Consider the following 20,148-nt stretch of genomic DNA (forward strand, 5'->3'; position numbering starts at 1 on the left):
CCGCGCGATTGGCTGTTCTCGGGCAGGGGGCGGGATTGCACGCGAGCGCGAAATAGCATTTGTTTGCAATGCTGAATTCCGGCAGCGAAATTCAGCCCGCCAGAGGCGAGCTATGGCAGACAGGGCGCGTATCTGCGCCCCTGTCCGCCGCTGCTTCATAAATCGACCTCCAAGTCTAAACAAATGAGTAGTAGATTCTTTTCTGGCAAATTTCAAAATGATGTCTATTTCCACTCCTCCTGTATCGTGACATCCATCAGCCAATCACAAATGCATATAAGTATAGTCTGTGAATTCTTGCACATGCTCAGTAGTAGCTGATGATTCAAAATGTGTAATTATAAAAAGACTGCACATTTTGTTAATGGAAGTAAATTGGAAAGTTGTTGAAAATTGCTGCTCTATCTAAATCATGAAGTTTAATTTTGACTGGACTGTCCCTTTTATTACTGATATATGTTATGAATTTCTCTGCTATGCAGTGCTTAAAGTGAAGGTAAACTTTGATGAATGAAAGCCCAGTTTTTAAAAATACTATTAAAAACAGGGGCACTTTCATTCATCAACGTTTAGAAAGCAGCCATTTTACCTTTCTTCTCTTCACAGCCGGAGCGGCTTCTCTTCACACGTCAACAATGACTAATCCGTCTTCCTCCAATCACGGCATGGCCTCAGGCAATGATTCCCCTGGGGGAAATCCGTGATTGGAGGAAGCCGGATTAGTCATTGCTGACGTGTAAAGAGAGGATCTCCGAGCGGGGGAAGCTGACCCGGCTGTGAAAAAAACATAATTTATGCTTACCTGATAAATTTATTTCTCTTGTAGTGTATCCAGTCCACGGATCATCCATTACTTGTGGGATATTCTCCTTCCCAACAGGAAGCTGCAAGAGGATCACCCACAGCAGAGCTGCTATATAGCTCCTCCCCTAACTGCCATATCCAGTCATTCGACCGAAACAAACAGAGAAAGGAGAAACCATAGGGTGCAGTGGTGACTGTAGTTTAAATTAAAATTTACACCTGCCTTAAAAAGACAGGGCGGGCCGTGGACTGGATACACCACAAGAGAAATAAATTTATCAGGTAAGCATAAATTATGTTTTCTCTTGTAAGGTGTATCCAGTCCACGGATCATCCATTACTTGTGGGATACCAATACCAAAGCTAAAGTACACGGATGAAGGGAGGGACAAGGCAGGCTTAGATGGAAGGAACCACTGCCTGTAAAACCTTTCTCCCAAAAATAGCCTCCGAAGAAGCAAAAGTATCAAATTTGTAAAATTTTGAAAAGGTATGAAGCGAAGACCAAGTCGCCGCCTTGCAAATCTGTTCAACAGAAACCTCATTTTTAAAGGCCCAGGTGGAAGCCACAGCTCTAGTAGAATGAGCTGTAATCCTTTCAGGGGGCTGCTGTCCAGCAGTCTCATAGGCTAAGCGTATTACGCTCCGAAGCCAAAAAGAAAGAGAGGTTGCCGAAGCTTTTTGACCTCTCCTCTGTCCAGAGTAAACAACAAACAGTGTAGATGTTTGGCGAAAATCTTTAGTAGCTTGTAAGTAAAACTTTAAAGCACGGACCACGTCCAGATTATGTAAAAGGCGTTCCTTCTTTGAAGAAGGATTAGGACACAATGATGGAACAACAATCTCTTGATTGATATTCTTGTTAGAAACTACCATAGGTAAAAACCCAGGTTTTGTACGCAGAACTACTTTATCTGAATGGAAAATCAGATAAGGAGAATCACATTGTAAGGCAGATAACTCAGAGACTCTCCGAGCCGAGGAAATAGCCATCAAAAACAGAACTTTCCAAGATAAAAGTTTGATATCAATGGAATGAAGAACTTTAAGAACCAAGTTTAAGCTCCATGGGGGAGCAACAGGTTTAAACACAGGCTTAATTCTAACCAAAGCCTGACAAAAAGCTTGAACGTCTGGAACTTCTGCCAGACGCTTGTGCAAAAGAATAGACAGAGCAGAAATCTGTCCCTTTAAAGAACTAGCTGATAATCCTTTTTCCAAACCCTCTTGGAGAAAGGACAATATCCTAGGAATCCTAACCTTACTCCATGAGTAATTCTTGGATTCACACCAATAAAGGTATTTACGCCATATCTTATGGTAGATTTTCCTGTTGACAGGCTTTCGTGCCTGTATAAGGGTATCAATGACTGACTCGGAGAAGCCACGCTTTGATAAAATCAAGCGTTCAATCTCCATGCAGTCAGTCTCAGAGAAATTAGATTCGGATGATTGAAAGGACCTTGTAGTAGAAGGTCTTGTCTCAGAGGCAGGGTCCATGGTGGAAAGGATGACATGTACACTAGGTCTGCATACCAGGTCCTGCGTGGCCATGCAGGCGCTATCAAGATCACCGATGCTATCTCCTGTTTGATTTTGGCAATCAGTCGAGGAAACGGTGGAAACACATAAGCCAGGTTGAAGAACCAAGGCGCTGCTAAAGCATCTATCAGTGCCGCTTCTGGGTCCCTGGACCTGGATCCGTAACAAGGAAGCTTGGCGTTCTGGCGAGACGCCATGAGATCCAGTTCTGGTTTGCCCCAACGATGAACCAATTGAGCAAACACCTCCGGATGGAGTTCCCACTCCCCCGGATGAAAAGTCTGACGACTTAGAAAATCCGCCTCCCAGTTCTCTACACCTGGGATATGGATTGCTGATAGGTGGCAAGAGTGAGTCTCTGCCCAGCGAAATATCTTGGAGACTTCTAACATCGCTAGGGAACTCCTGGTTCCCCCTTGATAGTTGATGTAAGCCACAGTCGTGATGTTGTCCGACTGAAATCTGATGAACCTCAGGGTTGCTAACTGAGGCCAAGCTAGAAGAGCATTGAATATTGCTCTTTACTCCAGAATATTTATTGGGAGGAGTTTCTCCTCCTGAGTCCACGATCCTTGAGCCTTCAGGGAATTCCAGACTGCACCCCAACCTAGAAGGCTGGCATCTGTTGTTACAATTGTCCAATCTGGCCTGCGAAAGGTCATACCTTTGGACAGATGGACCCGAGATAGCCACCAGAGAAGAGAATCTCTGGTCTCTTGATCCAGATTTAGCAGAGGGGACAAATCTGTGTAATCCCCATTCCACTGACTGAGCATGCATAGTTGCAGCGGTCCGAGATGTAGGCGCGCAAATGGCACTATGTCCATCGCCGCTACCATCAAGCCGATTACTTCCATACACTGAGCCACCGAAGGGCGCGGAATAGAATGAAGAACACGGCAAGATTTTAAAAGCTTTGATAACCTGGATTCTGTCAGGTAAATCTTAATTTTTACAGAATCTATCAGAGTCCCTAGGAAAGAGACTCTTGTGAGTGGGGATAGAGAACTCTTTTCCTCGTTCACCTTCCACCCATGTGACCTGAGAAATGCCAGAACTATGTCCGTATGTGACTTGGCAATCTGAAAGCTTGATGCCTGTATCAGGATGTCGTCCAGATAAGGGGCCACTGATATACCTTGCGGTCTTAGGACCGCCAGAAGCGATCCCAGAACCTTTGTAAAGATTCTTGGAGCTGTAGCTAACCCGAAGGGAAGAGCCACAAATTGGTAATGCCTGTCCAGAAAGGCAAACCTTAGGAACCGATGATGATCTTTGTGAATCGGTATGTGAAGGTAAGCATCCTTCAAATCCACTGTGGTCATGTATTGACCCTCCTGGATCATAGGTAGGATGGTCCGAATAGTTTCCATTTTGAACGATGGAACTCTGAGGAATTTGTTTAAGATCTTTAGATCCAAAATGGGTCTGAAGGTTCCCTCTTTTTTGGGAACCACAAACAGATTTGAATAAAAACCCTGTCCCTGTTCTGACCGTGGAACTGGACAGATCACTCCCATAACTAGGAGGTCTTGCACACAGCGTAAGAATGCCTCTTTCTTTATCTGGTTTACAGATAATCTCGAAAGGTAAAATCTCCCTTGAGGAGGGGAAGCTTTGAAGTCCAGAAGATATCCCTGAGATATGATTTCCAACGCCCAGGGATCCTGAACATCTCTTGCCCACGCCTGGGCGAAGAGAGAAAGTCTGCCCCCTACTAGATCCGTTACCGGATAGGGGGCCGTTCCTTCATGCTGTCTTAGAGGCAGCAGCAGGCTTTCTGGCCTGCTTGCCTTTGTTCCAGGACTGGTTAGGTTTCCAGCCCGGCTTGGATTGAGCAAAAGTTCCCTCTTGTCTTGTAGCAGAGGAAGTTGATGCTGCACCTGCCTTGAAGTTTCGAAAGGCATGAAAATTAGACTGTTTGGCCTTTGATTTGTCCCTGTCTTGAGGAAGGGTATGACCCTTACCTCCAGTAATGTCAGCAATAATTTCCTTCAAACCAGGCCCGAATAGGGTCTGCCCCTTAAAGGGAATGTTAAGCAATTTAGGCTTTGAAGTCACGTCAGCTGACCAAGATTTAAGCCATAGCGCCCTACGCGCCTGGATGGCGAATCAAGAATTCTTAGCCGTTAGTTTAGTCAAATGAACAATGGCGTCAGAAACAAAAGAATTAGCTAGCTTAAGTGTTCTAAGCTTGTCAAGTATTTCAGTCAATGGAGTAGCTGTCTGAAAGGCCTCTTCCAGAGACTCAAACCAGAACGCCGCAGCAGCAGTGACAGGCGCAATGCATGCAAGGGGCTGCAGGATAAAACCTTGTTGAATAAACATTTTCTTAAGGTAACCTAATTTTTTTATCCATTGGATCTGAAAAAGCACAACTGTCCTCGACAGGGATAGTGGTACGCTTTGCTAAAGTAGAAACTGCTCCCTCCACCTTAGGGACCGTCTGCCATAAGTCCCGTGTTGGTGGCGTCTATTGGAAACATTTTTCTAAAAATAGGAGGGGGGGGGAAACGGCACACCGGGTCTATCCCACTCCTTATTAATGATTTCTGTAAACCTTTTAGGTATTGGAAAAACATCATTACACACCGGCACTGCATAGTATTTATCCAGTATACAAAATTTCTCTGGTACTGCAATTGTGTCACAGTCATTCAGAGCAGCTAACACCTCCCCAAGCAATACACGGAGGTTCTCAAGCTTAAATTTAAAAGTAGAAATATCTGAATCAGGTTTCCCCGAATCAGAAATGTCACCCATAGACTGAAGCTCTCCTTCCTCAGCTTCTGCATATTGTGACGCAGTATCAGACATGGGCCTTAAGGCATCTGCGCGCTCTGTACTACGTCTAACCCCAGAGCTATCGCGCTTTCCTCTGAATTCAGGCAGTCTGGCTAATACCGCTGACAGGGTATTATCCATGATTGCCACCATGTCCTGCAAAGTAATCGCTATGGGCGTCTTTGATGTACTTGGCGTTATTTTAGCGTGAGTCCCTTGAGCGGGAGTCAAAGGGTCTGACACGTGGGGAGAGTTAGTCGGCATAACTTCCCCCTCGCCAGAATCCTCTGGTGATAAATTTTTTAAAGATAAAAGCTGATCTTTATTGTTTAAAGTGAAATCAATACATTTAGTATACATTCTCATATGGGGTTCCACCATGGCTTTTAAACATAATGAACAAGGAGTTTCCTCTATGTCAGACATGTTTATACAGACTAGCAATGAGACTAGCAAGCTTGGAAAACACTTTACATCAAGTTAAACAAGCAATATAAAAAACGTTACTGTGCCTTTAAGGGAAACAAATTTTGCTAAAATTTGAAATAACAGTGAAAAAAGGCAGTTAAACTAACAAAATGTTTACAGTGTATGTAACAAGTTAGCAGAGCATTGCACCCACTTGCAAATGGATGATTAACCCCTTAATACAAAAAACGGATTAACAAATTGAAAAAAACGTTTTTTTAAACAGTCACAACAACTGCCACAGCTCCACTGTGGCTTTACCTTCCTCAATATATGACTTTTGAAGCCTTTTGAGCCCTTCAGAGATGTCCTAAAGCATGCAGGGGACTGCTGAGGGAAGCTGAATGTCTCTGTCTGTAATTTTAACTGCACAAAAAAGCGCTAAAATAGGCCCCTCCCACTCATATTACAACAGTGGAAAGCCTCAGGAAACTGTTTCTAGGCAAAAATCAAGCCAGCCATGTGGAAAAAACTATGCCCCAATATGTTTTATCACCAAAGCATATATAAAAACGATTAAACATGCCAGCAAACGTTTTATATTGCACATTAATCAGAGTATATACCTCTGATAGAAAGCCTGATACTAGTCGCTATTAAATCACTGTATTTAGGCTTAACTTACATTAATCCGGTATCAGCAGCTTTTTTCTAGCAAATTCCATCCCTAGAAAAACTTAAACTGCACATACCTTATTGCAGGATAACCTGCACGCCATTCTCCCTCTGAAGTTACCTCACTCCTCAGACATATGTGAGAACAGCAGTGGATCTTAGTTACTTCTGCTAAGATCATAGAAAAACGCAGGCAGATTCTTCTTCTAAATGCTGCCTGAGATAAAACAGTACAACTCCGGTACCATTTAAAAACAATAAACTTTTGATTGAAGAAAAAACTAACTATATTACACCACTTTCCTCTTACTACCTCCAGCTATGTTGAGAGTTTGCAAGAGAATGACTGGATATGGCAGTTAGGGGAGGAGCTATATAGCATCTCTGCTGTGGGTGATCCTCTTGCAACTTCCTGTTGGGAAGGAGAATATCCCACAAGTAATGGATGATCTGTGGACTGGATACACCTTACAAGAGAAAAGAAAGGTACGTTTTTAAACAAAACGGCTGCTTTGTAAACTTTGATGAATGAAAGTGCCCCTGTTTTTAAATAGTATTTTTAAAAACCGGGCTTTCATTCATCAAAGTTTACCTTCAATTTAATTGCTGATTTATTAGATGTGTTTATGTTGCTATGCAGTGTTTAATTGCTGATGTATTAGATGAGTTTATGTTGCTATGCAGTGTTTAATTGCTGCTATATTTTATTAGTTTAATATCTCTTTAATGCCCCATTATTCATACTATAATATTCACTGTATAACAACACAGGTATAAAGACAGCAGAGCTTTATGCACAATCACATGCAGTGTGAGAATAGCTGTATAACAATAGATGGATTCATCAGCCCTGGGAAAGAGACTTCACAACAGATAGCACAGGCACCTATCAGATTCTGCTGACAGTGTACTCAGAGCTGTGCAGGGATTCTACTCTCAGGGACTAGAATCTCTCGGTATCTACTAATGATGGGGAGTTCAGTTCATAATAAGGAAATCCACTAGTGTTATTACTGATATTTAAAGAGACAGTCAACTCAATTTTTTTTTATTGTTTTAAAAGATAGATAATCCCTTCATTACCCATTCCCCAGTTTTGCATAACCAACACAGTTATATTAATATACGTTTTACCTCTGTAATTACCTTGTATCTAAGCATCTTCTGACTGCCTCCTGATCACATGACTTTATCTATTGTCTTGCATTTAAGCCAATTGCTGTGAATCCACAGACGTCAGCACAATGTTATTTATATGGCTCACATGAACTAGCTTCCCCTGATGTGAAAAGCTAATAATAAAATAATGTGAGCTGTCTTTAGGGACTTAAAAACAGACAGAAATTTAGAGGTTTATAGTATATTAATATAACCATATTTTTGTGCAAAGCTGGGGAATGGGCAGTGAAGTCATTATCTATCTTTTTAAACAATAACAATTTTTGTGTGGACTGTCCCTTTAAAACCAGGGACGGCTCTATAATTGGACCAGGTGCATACACGGGACCCAGGCAGCAGATGGCACAATCTAGAGTTTTTCATAGGGTGCCCAGTTCTCATGTGAAATGTCTGTCTACTGACTGACTGGCTAGTGTTATGGTGAGAGATGAGTGATTTCATTCTTGCACCCAGACAGCACAATGTCTTGAGTCAGCCTTGCCTAATATGCCATGAATAGTTTAAGGGCTTTATGTAATGATGTTAAATTTAGAGGTTATCTTTCTCTGTAGAGCACATTTAATACTTACTAGTCCTTCCACCTTCCTAATTATTACACACACACCTCTTGATAATAACTGACTGATCCCTTCTGTTGTGAACATTTGGGGGCAGTATAAATGAACATCTGCAGTGATCAGGCAATCACTGTGTAGCATGCTGCAGGGTTACAGTTCATGTAGGATGCCCTCCTGCCTCCATAGGAATATACTGAAAAAAACACAATTTTCCAAATTAGAGGAAATTGCCAAAATAAATCAAATAAAAAGGTCCCATCCGTACAAAGAAGGGACCTCTGGTGACCTATCAGCTGGGCAATAAACAGGTAAAATCAGCTGGCACAACATCCATTTAAAAAGCAGCCAGTGTTGTCACTATGTAGTTACTGCAACACTTTCTGATGATGTTGGCGGTATATAGCTGGCACATGCAGGTCACGTGACTGGCACATTATTATTACACAATACAAATTATAAAGCTGTGCTTAGAGCACAGCCCCCGTTTAACCACAGCTAATGCTGTCACTGTGTAGTTACTGTAGTTACTGTGACACTTCCTCCTTACCAGCAAGTGAGGGCATAGCTGGCACACAGGGATTACCTGACGGGCACATTATTATTTTTATTATTATTATTATTACACAATACATATGATAAAAAGTGCTTTCAGCACCAATTTAACAGTAGCTTGTGCTGTCACCATGAAGTTCCTGTTACACTTGCTTCTTACAAGCAGGTGGCATAATGTCAGTGGTATATAGCTGGCACACAGGGCACCTGGCATATTATCATTACACAATACAGATGATAAATCAGTGTTTACAGAACACCACCCATATAACAGCAGCTACTGCTGTCACCCTGCAGTTACAGTGACACTTCCTCTTTACTAGCAAGTGACACCATGCTGTAGGGCATAGCAGGCACACATGGATTACATGACAGGCACAAAGGACTCCTGGCACATTATTATTACACAATATAGATGATAAGTCACCCATATAACAACAGCTAGTGCTGTCATCCTGTAGTTACTGTGACACTTCCTCCTTACTAGCAGGTGACATGATGTCAGCGGTATATAGCACACAGGGACTACCTGACGGGCACACTGGACACCTGGCACATTATTATAATTATTACATAATACAGAGGATAAATCAGCACTTACAGCACCCATATAACAGCAGCTAGTGCTGTCACCCTGTAGTTACTGTGACACTCCCTCCTTACTAGCAGGTGACACAGTGCAGGAGGGCATAGCTGGCACACAGGGCACAATATTATTACACAATACAGAGGATAAATCAGCGCTTACAGCACCCATATAACAGCAGCTAGTGCTGTCACCCTGTAGTTAATGTGACACATCCTCCTTACTAGCAGGTGACACACAGTGCCAGAAGGTATAGCTGGCACATTATTATTACACAATACAGAGGATAAATCAGTGCTTACAGCACCCATATAACAGCAGCTAGTGCTGTCCCCCTGTAGTTACTGTGACACTTCCTATTTATCAGCAGGTGACACACAGTGCAGGAGGGTATAGCTGGCACACAGGGCACCTGGCACATTATTATTATTACACAATACAGATGAGAACTCAACGCTTAAAGCACAACACCCATATAACAATCAGCAGGTGACACACAGTGCAGGAGGGAATAGCTGGCACACAGGGCACAATATGATTACACAATACAGAGGATAAATCAGCGCTTACAGCACCCATATAACAGCAGCTAGTGCTGTCACCCTGTAGTTACTGTGACACTTCCTCTTTACTAGAAGGTGACACACAGTGCAGGTGGGCCTAGCTGGCACACAAGGCACAATATTATTACACAATACAGAGGATAAATCAGCGCTTACAGCACCCATATAACAGCAGCTAGTGCTGTCACCCTGTAGTTAATGTGACACTTCCTCTTTATCAGCAGGTGACACACAGTGCCGGAGGGTATAGCTGGCACACAGGGCACCTGGCACATTATTATTACACAATACAGATGATAACGCTTACAGCACAGCACCCATATAACAGCTGGCTGTCACCCTGTAGTTACTATGACACCTACTCCTTACTAGGAGGTGACATGATGTCAGAGGTATATAGCTGACACACAGGGACTACCTGACGGGCACACATGGACTAACTGACGGGCACAAAGGACACTTGGCACAGTATTATTGTTATTACTACTACACAATACAGATGATAAATCAGTGCTTACAGCACCCATATATAACGGCAGCTAGTGCTGTCACCCTGTAGTTACTGTGACACTTCCTCTTTATCAGCAGGTGACACACAGTACAGGAGGGCATAGCTGGCACACAGGGCACCTGGCACATTATTATTATTACACAATACAGACGATAAATCAGCACCTATAGCACCCAGTGGTGCTAGTGCTGTCACCCTGTAGTTCCTGTGTCACTTCCTCTTTACTAGTAGGTGATGCAGTACTGGAGGGCATAGCTGGCACATTATTGTTATAATTATTATTACACAATACAGACGATAAATCAGCACCTATAGCACCCAGTGGTGCTAGTGCTGTCACCCTGTAGTTCCTGTGTCACTTCCTCTTTACTAGCAGGTGACGCAGTACAGGAGGGCATAGCTGGCACATTATTGTTATAATTATTATTACACAATACAGACGATAAATCAGCACCTATAGCACCCAGTGGTGCTAGTGCTGTCACCCTGTAGTTCCTGTGTCACTTCCTCTTTACTAGCAGGTGACGCAGTACAGGAGGGCATAGCTGGCACATTATTGTTATAATTATTATTACACAATACAGACGATAAATCAGCACCTATAGCACCCAGTGGTGCTAGTGCTGTCACCCTGTAGTTCCTGTGTCACTTCCTCTTTACTAGCAGGTGACGCAGTACAGGAGGGCATAGCTGGCACATTATTGTTATAATTATTATTACACAATACAGACGATAAATCAGCACCTATAGCACCCAGTGGTGCTAGTGCTGTCACCCTGTAGTTCCTGTGTCACTTCCTCTTTACTAGCAGGTGACGCAGTACAGGAGGGCATAGCTGGCACATTATTGTTATAATTATTATTACACAATACAGACGATAAATCAGCACCTATAGCACCCAGTGGTGCTAGTGCTGTCACCCTGTAGTTCCTGGGTCACTTCCTCTTTACTAGCAGGTGACGCAGTACAGGAGGGCATAGCTGGCACATTATTGTTATAATTATTATTACACAATACAGACGATAAATCAGCACCTATAGCACCCAGTGGTGCTAGTGCTGTCACCCTGTAGTTCCTGTGTCACTTCCTCTTTACTAGCAGGTGACGCAGTACAGGAGGGCATAGCTGGCACATTATTGTTATAATTATTATTGCACAATACAGACGATAAATCAGCACCTACAGCACCCAGTGGTGCTAGTGCTGTCACCCTGTAGTTCCTGTGTCACTTCCTCTTTACTAGCAGGTGACGCAGTACAGGAGGGCATAGCTGGCACATTATTGTTATAATTATTATTGCACAATACAGACGATAAATCAGCACCTACAGCACCCAGTGGTGCTAGTGCTGTCACCCTGTAGTTCCTGGGTCACTTCCTCTTTACTAGTAGGTGACACACTGTACAGGAGGGCATAGCTGGCACATTATTGTTATAATTATTATTGCACAATACAGACGATAAATCAGCACCTATAGCACCCAGTGGTGCTAGTGCTGTCACCCTGTAGTTCCTGGGTCACTTCCTCTTTACTAGCAGGTGACGCAGTACAGGAGGGCATAGCTGGCACATTATTGTTATAATTATTATTGCACAATACAGACGATAAATCAGCACCTATAGCACCCAGTGGTGCTAGTGCTGTCACCCTGTAGTTCCTGGGTCACTTCCTCTTTACTAGTAGGTGACGCAGTACAGGAGGGCATAGCTGGCACATTATTGTTATAATTATTATTACACAATACAGACGATAAATCAGCACCTATAGCACCCAGTGGTGCTAGTTCTGTCACCCTGTAGTTCCTGTGTCACTTCCTCTTTACTAGCAGGTGACGCAGTACAGGAGGGCATAGCTGGCACATTATTGTTATAATTATTATTGCACAATACAGACGATAAATCAGCACCTATAGCACCCAGTGGTGCTAGTGCTGTCACCCTGTAGTTCCTGTGTCACTTCCTCTTTACTAGCAGGTGACGCAGTACAGGAGGGCATAGCTGGCACATTATTGTTATAATTATTATTACACAATACAGACGATAAATCAGCACCTATAGCACCCAGTGGTGCTAGTGCTGTCACCCTGTAGTTCCTGTGTCACTTCCTCTTTACTAGCAGGTGACGCAGTACAGGAGGGCATAGCTGGCACATTATTGTTATAATTATTATTGCACAATACAGACGATAAATCAGCACCTATAGCACCCAGTGGTGCTAGTGCTGTCACCCTGTAGTTCCTGGGTCACTTCCTCTTTACTAGCAGGTGACGCAGTACAGGAGGGCATAGCTGGCACGCAGGCATAACTTGACGGGCACACAGGGCATAGCTGGCACATTATTATTATTATTACACAATAAAGACGATAAATCGGCACTTACAGCAGATGGCGCCGCCTCAGACTGCTCGCACTGAGGGAAGGTGCTGAGTCTGTCTGACCTGGGACCTGCTGGGCGTTAGTACAGGAGGAGGGTCTGCGGGGCTCTTACCTCGGGAGGCGGGGCTGGTTGTTAGTATAGCATTAGCAATAGCTGGGGCGGGATATGGGGCTCTCTGGTCGGGGTGTGAGGATTGCTGGGTATGGGGTTGCTGTACCTGGATATGCAGCTCTCTCTAGGGGGTGGGAGGATTGCTAGTGCGGGGTAACTATGGGGGTTGTTGTACCGTACTACCGAGATACTAAGCTCTGGCCGGGGTATGGGGGTTGCTGTTCCGGGATGTGAAGCTCTCTGGCCGGGGTGGGAGTATTTCTGTACCGGGGTATGAGGCTGTCTGGGGGGTGGGAGGGTTGCTGTACCGGGGTATGAGGCTGTCTGGGGGGTGGGAGGGTTGCTGTACCGGGGTATGAGGCTGTCTGGGGGGTGGGAGGGTTGCTGTACCGGGGTATGAGGCTGTCTGGGGGGTGGGAGGGTTGCTGTACCGGGGTATGAGGCTGTCTGGGGGGTGGGAGGGTTGCTGTACCGGGGTATGAGGCTGTCTGGGGGGTGGGAGAGTTGCTGTACCGGGGTATGAGGCTGTCTGGGGGGTGGGAGGGTTGCTGTACCGGGGTATGAGGCTGTCTGGGGGGGTGGGAGGGTTGCTGTACCGGGGTATGAGGCTGTCTGGGGGGTGGGAGTATTTCTGTACCGGGGTATGAGGCTGTCTGGGGGGTGGGAGTATTTCTGTACCGGGGTATGAGGCTGTCTGGGGGGTGGGAGTATTTCTGTACCGGGGTATGAGGCTGTCTGGGAGGGGGGGGGGTGGGAGGGTTGCTGTACCGGGATATGAGGCTGTCTGGGGGGGTGGGAGGGTTGCTGTACCGGGGTATGAGGCTGTCTGGGGGGTGGGAGTATTTCTGTACCGGGGTATGAGGCTGTCTGGGGGGTGGGAGGGTTGCTGTACCGGGGTATGAGGCTGTCTGGGGGGTGGGAGGGTTGCTGTACCGGGGTATGAGGCTGTCTGGGGGGTGGGAGGGTTGCTGTACCGGGGTATGAGGCTGTCTGGGGGGTGGGAGGGTTGCTGTACCGGGGTATGAGGCTGTCTGGGGGGTGGGAGGGTTGCTGTACCGGGGTATGAGGCTGTCTGGGGGGTGGGAGGGTTGCTGTACCGGGGTATGAGGCTGTCTGGGGGGGGTGGGAGGGTTGCTGTACCGGGGTATGAGGCTGTCTGGGGGGTGGGAGTATTTCTGTACCGGGGTATGAGGCTGTCTGGGGGGTGGGAGTATTTCTGTACCGGGGTATGAGGCTGTCTGGGGGGTGGGAGTATTTCTGTACCGGGGTATGAGGCTGTCTGGGAGGGGGGGGGGTGGGAGGGTTGCTGTACCGGGATATGAGGCTGTCTGGGGGGTGGGAGGGTTGCTGTACCGGGGTATGAGGCTGTCTGGGGGGTGGGAGTATTTCTGTACCGGGGTATGAGGCTGTCTGGGGGGTGGGAGGGTTGCTGTACCGGGGTATGAGGCTGTCTGGGGGGTGGGAGGGTTGCTGTACCGGGGTATGAGGCTGTCTGGGGGGTGGGAGGGTTGCTGTACCGGGGTATGAGGCTGTCTGGGGGGTGGGAGGGTTGCTGTACCGGGGTATGAGGCTGTCTGGGGGGTGGGAGGGTTGCTGTACCGGGGTATGAGGCTGTCTGGGGGGTGGGAGGGTTGCTGTACCGGGGTATGCAGCTCTCTCAGGGTGAGGGATGGGCTGCTAAGAGGAAGTCACAGTGTTGGCTACATGTGTTGTACTACGAGATCACATACAGGGTGTGATGGCGGATAATGTTCTGTTACACTGAGGGGAGCTGTGTGAGGGAACAGTAGCAGCTGGTTCCCATCCCTCTAGAGGAGCTTCTGAGTTCTGACAGCACTCACGTGACTGCAGTGATCACATGGCACAGAGAGTTGGGGAAGCAGAAGGGATGGAGACCCAAACCAATAGGAAACTGCTGATTTACTTGTGTGGCAACAAGTGATAGTTTGTGTTTTCATTTTCATTTTGTTATGGAACATGAAGCTGGGATCCTGATTAGAGGCTGCTTTATACCTGACACCAGGGTACCTACGCAAAGGTTCCTGGTCACAGTAGTCAAGCTATCAGTTACTTATATGTTAGCACTTTCTTAAGACTATTAAAGGCTGTACCATACATATATGCTAATAAGAAATGTTTTAATGAATACAACATTTTGTTACAAATGTCACTTAAATTTATAAAAATGGTAATTTTCCAGCATTTCTCTAAGCGTTAAAAACAAAATTCCCCCTTGTGCCACTAAATTTTCACTGCAGCTGTCTCACACAAGACCCCTATAAGTTATCACAAAGTTTGGTGAATTTTTACTTTGGAATTTTAAAAATATTAGTCCCCAAATGTCCCTCAAATTGCAAAAATAGGCACTTTACAACAATGTTACTTAGGGATAAACACAAAATCTCCCAATGTGCCATTAAATTTTCACCACAGCTGTCTCACACAATGACCCCTCTTTAGTGGCACAATGGGGGATTTAGTTTTTATTCATAATTGACATTTTTGGAAAGTGCCTATTTCCATCTTAATATGAGTAGAGTCCACGGCTTCATTCCTTACTTGTGGGAAATACAAAACCTGGCCACCAGGAGGAGGCAAAGACTCCCCAGCCAAAGGCTTAAATACCTCCCCCACTTCACTCATCACCCAGTCATTCTTTGCTTTTCATCACAGGAGGATGGCATAGAAGTGTCAGAAGATTCGGAGTAGTCTCTTATGGAGGGTAGTACTCCGCTATGGGACTGGAGTTTTAAGTAGTCTTGTCAGCCTCTCAGTGAGAGCATTGCCAAAAGATAGGGTCTGGAGTTGCAGGGAGAGTCTTCCTGCGAAACCATGCAGACTTGTATTAACAACTCCTAAGTATCAGTGTTTACGAGTTTCACTGGCTGCTTTTGTCACTCAAGTCCATGTCAGGTGCGATGCAACAGACTGTCAAACTTGAGAAGCTATGTTCTGTTCCACGGCGATGATTCCGGTAAGATCGTTTCATTTAATCTCATGATAACGTAGGAAGACAGGGTCACAGTGTGACTCCTTTATCTGTATGGAATCAAGGGTGAATATCTCCGGAAGGAGATTATTGAACAGGGGGGATTTATGCATGATTGCTTTATTATGTTTTATGCTGTGACGTGTGAGATGAGGCTCTAGCAGATGTGGGAATATTCAGGTTTTACTTTCTTTTTTTGAGAACTGCACAGCCTGTTAATTTGGCACGCTTCTCTTCCTGCAGGAGGGACGGTCCTGCATGGCACTCCATGTGACCGGGTGTGGCCTCATCTTCCTCTTTCCTGACCGTGCGGTTTACAGGAGACAAAGCGGTTCTCTGTGGGGCCTGGGTCAAAGGAGGTTGTGAGTGCCTCGGACATTGGGGGGTATAAAGGTGCCATTTCTCTTTTTCTATTGTCCGTATTAAAAGCGCAAGCTATGGAGGACTCTGATGCGTTAGAGGGTTCTCCCTCTTTACCTAAGTCTAATACCTGTTTTTATTGTGAGGAGGCTACGGTATACTCGCCTGCTCAATTATGTTCCACATGCCTCGATATCTTAGTTATATATTAAAAAAAAAAGAAGATATTTAGTACCACTGAACCGTCCACCTCTGAGGGGTCTCCGTTCCGTGAGGTGCATTTCCTGCAATCATCTACACTTACACATGCAGCTCCCCATCGCACTACTAATCCTCCTTCAGGAGGGGCCCTCCTACCGCCAGACTTTAATGAGCAGTTGCAAATGGAAGTGTCTGCGGCCTTCAGTGCTTTACCTCGCCCTGCTAAGCGCAAGTGAAAGGTTAAATATTGCTATCCTTCCCAGGGGTCATCTACCAACTTGTTGGGTTTATCTGATACTAGATTATCCACGGATGAAGACGCCTCTGATACTTCAGAGGAGGCTCTTTCTGGGTCGGAATCGGCTGCCTCTAGGCCTCCAGCTGCGGAGGAACCAGACTTTAGATTTAGGATTGAGCACTTATGCCCGCCGAGACAAAATCGGCATGATGGGGTGGCCCCCGATCCGTCACTGGATCGTGTTAGGGGCAGACTATCTCTTTTTGTGGATGTTTGGCTGAGAGACATGCAAGACCCTTGGGTTCTGGAGGTCATTACTCAGGGTTACAGGATAGGTTTCAAATTTCATCCACCCAGGGGCAGATTCCACTTATAAAACCTGTCTTCAAGGCCAGAAAAACTAGATGATTTTCTAGGGTGCGTTAGGGATCTCTCCTCCCTAGGAGTAATTGTGCCAGTACCTCTAGCAGAGAGAGGTCTGGGGTACTACTCAAACCTTTTTGTGGTCCCAAAGAAGGAGGATACGTTTCGCCCGATTCTAGACCTAAAGTGTTTAAACAAGTTTCTGTCGGTCCCATCGTTCAAGATGGAGACGATAAGGTCTATCCTGCCCTTAGTTCAAGAGGGACAGTTCATGACTACGATAGACTTGAAGGATGCTTACCTTCATGTGCTAAAACGCAAGGAGCACTTCAAGTTCTTAAGATTCGCCTTTCTGGATCAACACTTCCAGTTTGTTGCTCTTTCTTTTGGTCTAGCTACTGCCCCAAGAGTCTTTATGAAGGTTCTGGGGGCCCTATTCGCGGTGGTGAGATCCAGAGGTATTGCAGTAGCGCCATATTTGGACGACATCCTGGTCCAGGTTTCGTCCTGCTGGCTGGCAGAAAACCATTAGAGAGCTCTTCTACTTCTTCAATCTCATGGATGGAAGACAAACTTAGGAAAGAGTTCTCTGGTTCCCAGTACCAGAGTGGAGTTCCTGGGCACGATAATAGATTCCATATCTATGAAAATATTCCTTGCAGACCAAAGACGTTGCAAAATAACTTCCATTTGTCTTGCCCTCCAGACCTCCTTAAGGCTATCTGTGGCCCGGTGTATGGAGGTGATTGGGCTCATGGTGTCCAGCATAGATATCATTCCATTTGCCAGGTTCCATCTCAGACCTCTTCAGTTGTGCATGCGGAGGCAATGGAACGGAGATCATTCTGATCAATCCCAACAGATTTATCTAGACAACCGGTTGAGATAATCGATCTCTTGTTGGCTCTGTCCAGTTTGACAGTCCCAGGAAACATCCTTCTTGAGACCATCCTTGGAGATTGTGACTATGGACGGAAGTCTATCCGGATGGGGAGCTGTTTGGTGTGCCAGGAAGGCACAGGGCTAGTGGTCTCGAGAGGAATCTCACCTCCCGATCAACATTTTGAAGCTTTGAGCGATCTTCAACGCTCTGAGGAATTGGCCTCTTCTGGGTTTGTCCCAGTTTATCAGATTCCAATCGTACAACATTACCTTGGTGGCTTACAGCAACCATCAGTGGGGAACGAGAAGCTCCCTAGCCATGAGGAAAGTATGTTGGATCCTGGAATGGGCGGAGGCCCACAACTGCTCGCTGTCAGAGATCCACATTCCAGGTGTGGACAACTGGGAAGTGAACTTTCTCAGCAGACAATCGTTTCATCCGGGGGAATGGTCTCTCCATCCCGAGGTGTTTGCGGAGATTTGCAATAGATGGGGGACGCCGGAAATAGATCTTATGGCGTCCAGACTCAATTTCAAGCTACCCAGATACGGGTCGTGGTCCAGGGATCCACAGGCAGAACTGATAGATGCCTTATCGGTGCCCTGGGGGTTCAACCTAGTTTACATATTTCCACTGTTACCACTCCTACCTCGGGTAGTAGCCCACATCAAGCAGTAGCAAGCTTCGACTTTTCTAATTGCTCCGTCGTGGCCGCAAAGGATGTGGTTTGCGGACCTTGTTGGGGATGTCATCATCTCCTACATGGAGGTTACCTTGTCGCAGAGATCTGCTGGAACAGGGTCCCTTTGTTCATCAAAATCTAGATTCTCTGAGGCTGACTGCGTGGACATTGAACGCTTAGTCCTAGCCAAGAGAGTTTTTTCTGGGAGAGTGATTGAGACTCTCATTCAAGCCAGAAAGCCCTTCACTGGTCGCATCTATCATAGGGTGTGGAGGACCTATTATTTAGTCTGGTTTGAAGAACGTGGATTGCCCTGGTCAAGGTATCAAAGATTCTTTCCTTTCTCCAAGAGGGTTTGAAGAAGGGACTTGCCGCTAGTTCCTTTAAAAGGACAGATTTCAGCTCTATCTGTGTTACTTCACAAGAGGCTCGCTAAGCTTCCTGATATTCAGTCTTTTGTTCAGGCCCTGTCCAGAATCAGGCCAGTGTTTAGACATGCCGCTCCTCCTTGGAGTTTACATTTGGTTCTTAAAGGGACATTAAACACTAAATACATGCTAGATAGAATGATGAATTCAAAGAAAATATTAGTCCATGACTAATATGTAGATGTATTTTTTAAAGTTTCATTAGTTGTTTAAAAAGTGACAAAATAAGTGTAAAGTTTTAGTGTCTATAAAACACTGGGAGCTGCCATGTTGTAACTTGTGTTACCTTCTCTGCTGTGGCCAATTAGGGACAGTTATACATAGGTCATTAGAGTGTGCAGCCAATGGTTGTGCTGGATTTAACAGTGTTCTGCACTTCCATTTCTAACAGGAACTGAAAAGCTCACAATTTCAGAATGGAATTACAGGAAAAGGAGACAAAATAGATAATGAAAGTATATTGCAGAGTTGTTTTTATTATATACAATTTATCATTTTATATTACCATCTCAAAGTGTTTAATGTCCCTTTTAAGGTTTTGCAGAGGGCTCCGTTTGAGCCCATGCACTCGGTTGACATTAAATTATTGTCTTGAAAGGTTATTTTTCTACTGACTATTGCTTCAGCACGCAGAGTCTCTGAGATGGCGGCCTTGCAATGTGAGCCTCCTTACCTAGTTTTTCACACTGATAAGGCTGTTCTTCACACTCGTTTGGGTTTTCTCCCTAAGGTTGTGTCTGATCACAACATCAATCGGGAGATTGTGGTTCCTTCTTTGTGTCCTAATCCTTATTCTTTGAAGGAACGGTTACTTCATGATCTGGATGTGGTTTCGGACTTTGAAGTTTTATCTTCAGGCCACGAAGGATTTTAGGCAGACTTCATCATTGTTTGTTGTCTATTCTGGGAAGCGCAGATGGCAGAAGGCTTCTTCCCCTTCCCTATCTTTTGGTTGAGGAGCATTATCCATTTCACATATGAGACTGCGGGACATAAGCCTCCTCAGAGGATTAAGGCTCATTCATCTAAAGCTTTTTCCCTTTTTCTTTTTTTTTTAATATTTTTATTGAGATTCAATAAGGGTATACAAAACATGTACAGTATGTCAGTATAGATTATACATGAGAGAAAAAAAATAATTGTTATGAATCCAACTATCACAGCGCATGATCACAAGACGTCTGAAGGGTTAATAAGCACAGTATATCCCCATCAGACTATATGCCATCTAGAAACAAAACCTATAAGGCCACTCTTGGACCTCATATTATCATAAAAAAAATATAATGGTATAGAAGGCCACCAGAATCAGAAAGACCACTTTTGGATCTCAGATTATGAATCTTTAGTTTCTTA

The 20,148-nt window shown here is 45.2% G+C and overlaps 1 protein-coding gene across 1 annotated transcript in view; it reads right to left on the minus strand.

Moving 5' to 3' along the window:
• Positions 1 to 12,738, minus strand: part of LOC128661187 (ubiquitin carboxyl-terminal hydrolase CYLD) — a 166,306-nt gene extending 153,568 nt beyond the window's left edge. Inside the window, exon 1 of the mRNA XM_053715428.1 lies at positions 12,541 to 12,738. The gene's annotated coding sequence lies outside the window, so the exon portion shown is untranslated. The remainder of the gene's footprint in view (positions 1 to 12,540) is intronic.
• Between the last annotated feature and the right edge of the window lie 7,410 nt (positions 12,739 to 20,148).

Source organism: Bombina bombina, chromosome 5, assembly GCF_027579735.1.
Source record: "Bombina bombina isolate aBomBom1 chromosome 5, aBomBom1.pri, whole genome shotgun sequence".
NCBI classification, from domain to species: Eukaryota; Metazoa; Chordata; class Amphibia; order Anura; family Bombinatoridae; genus Bombina; species Bombina bombina.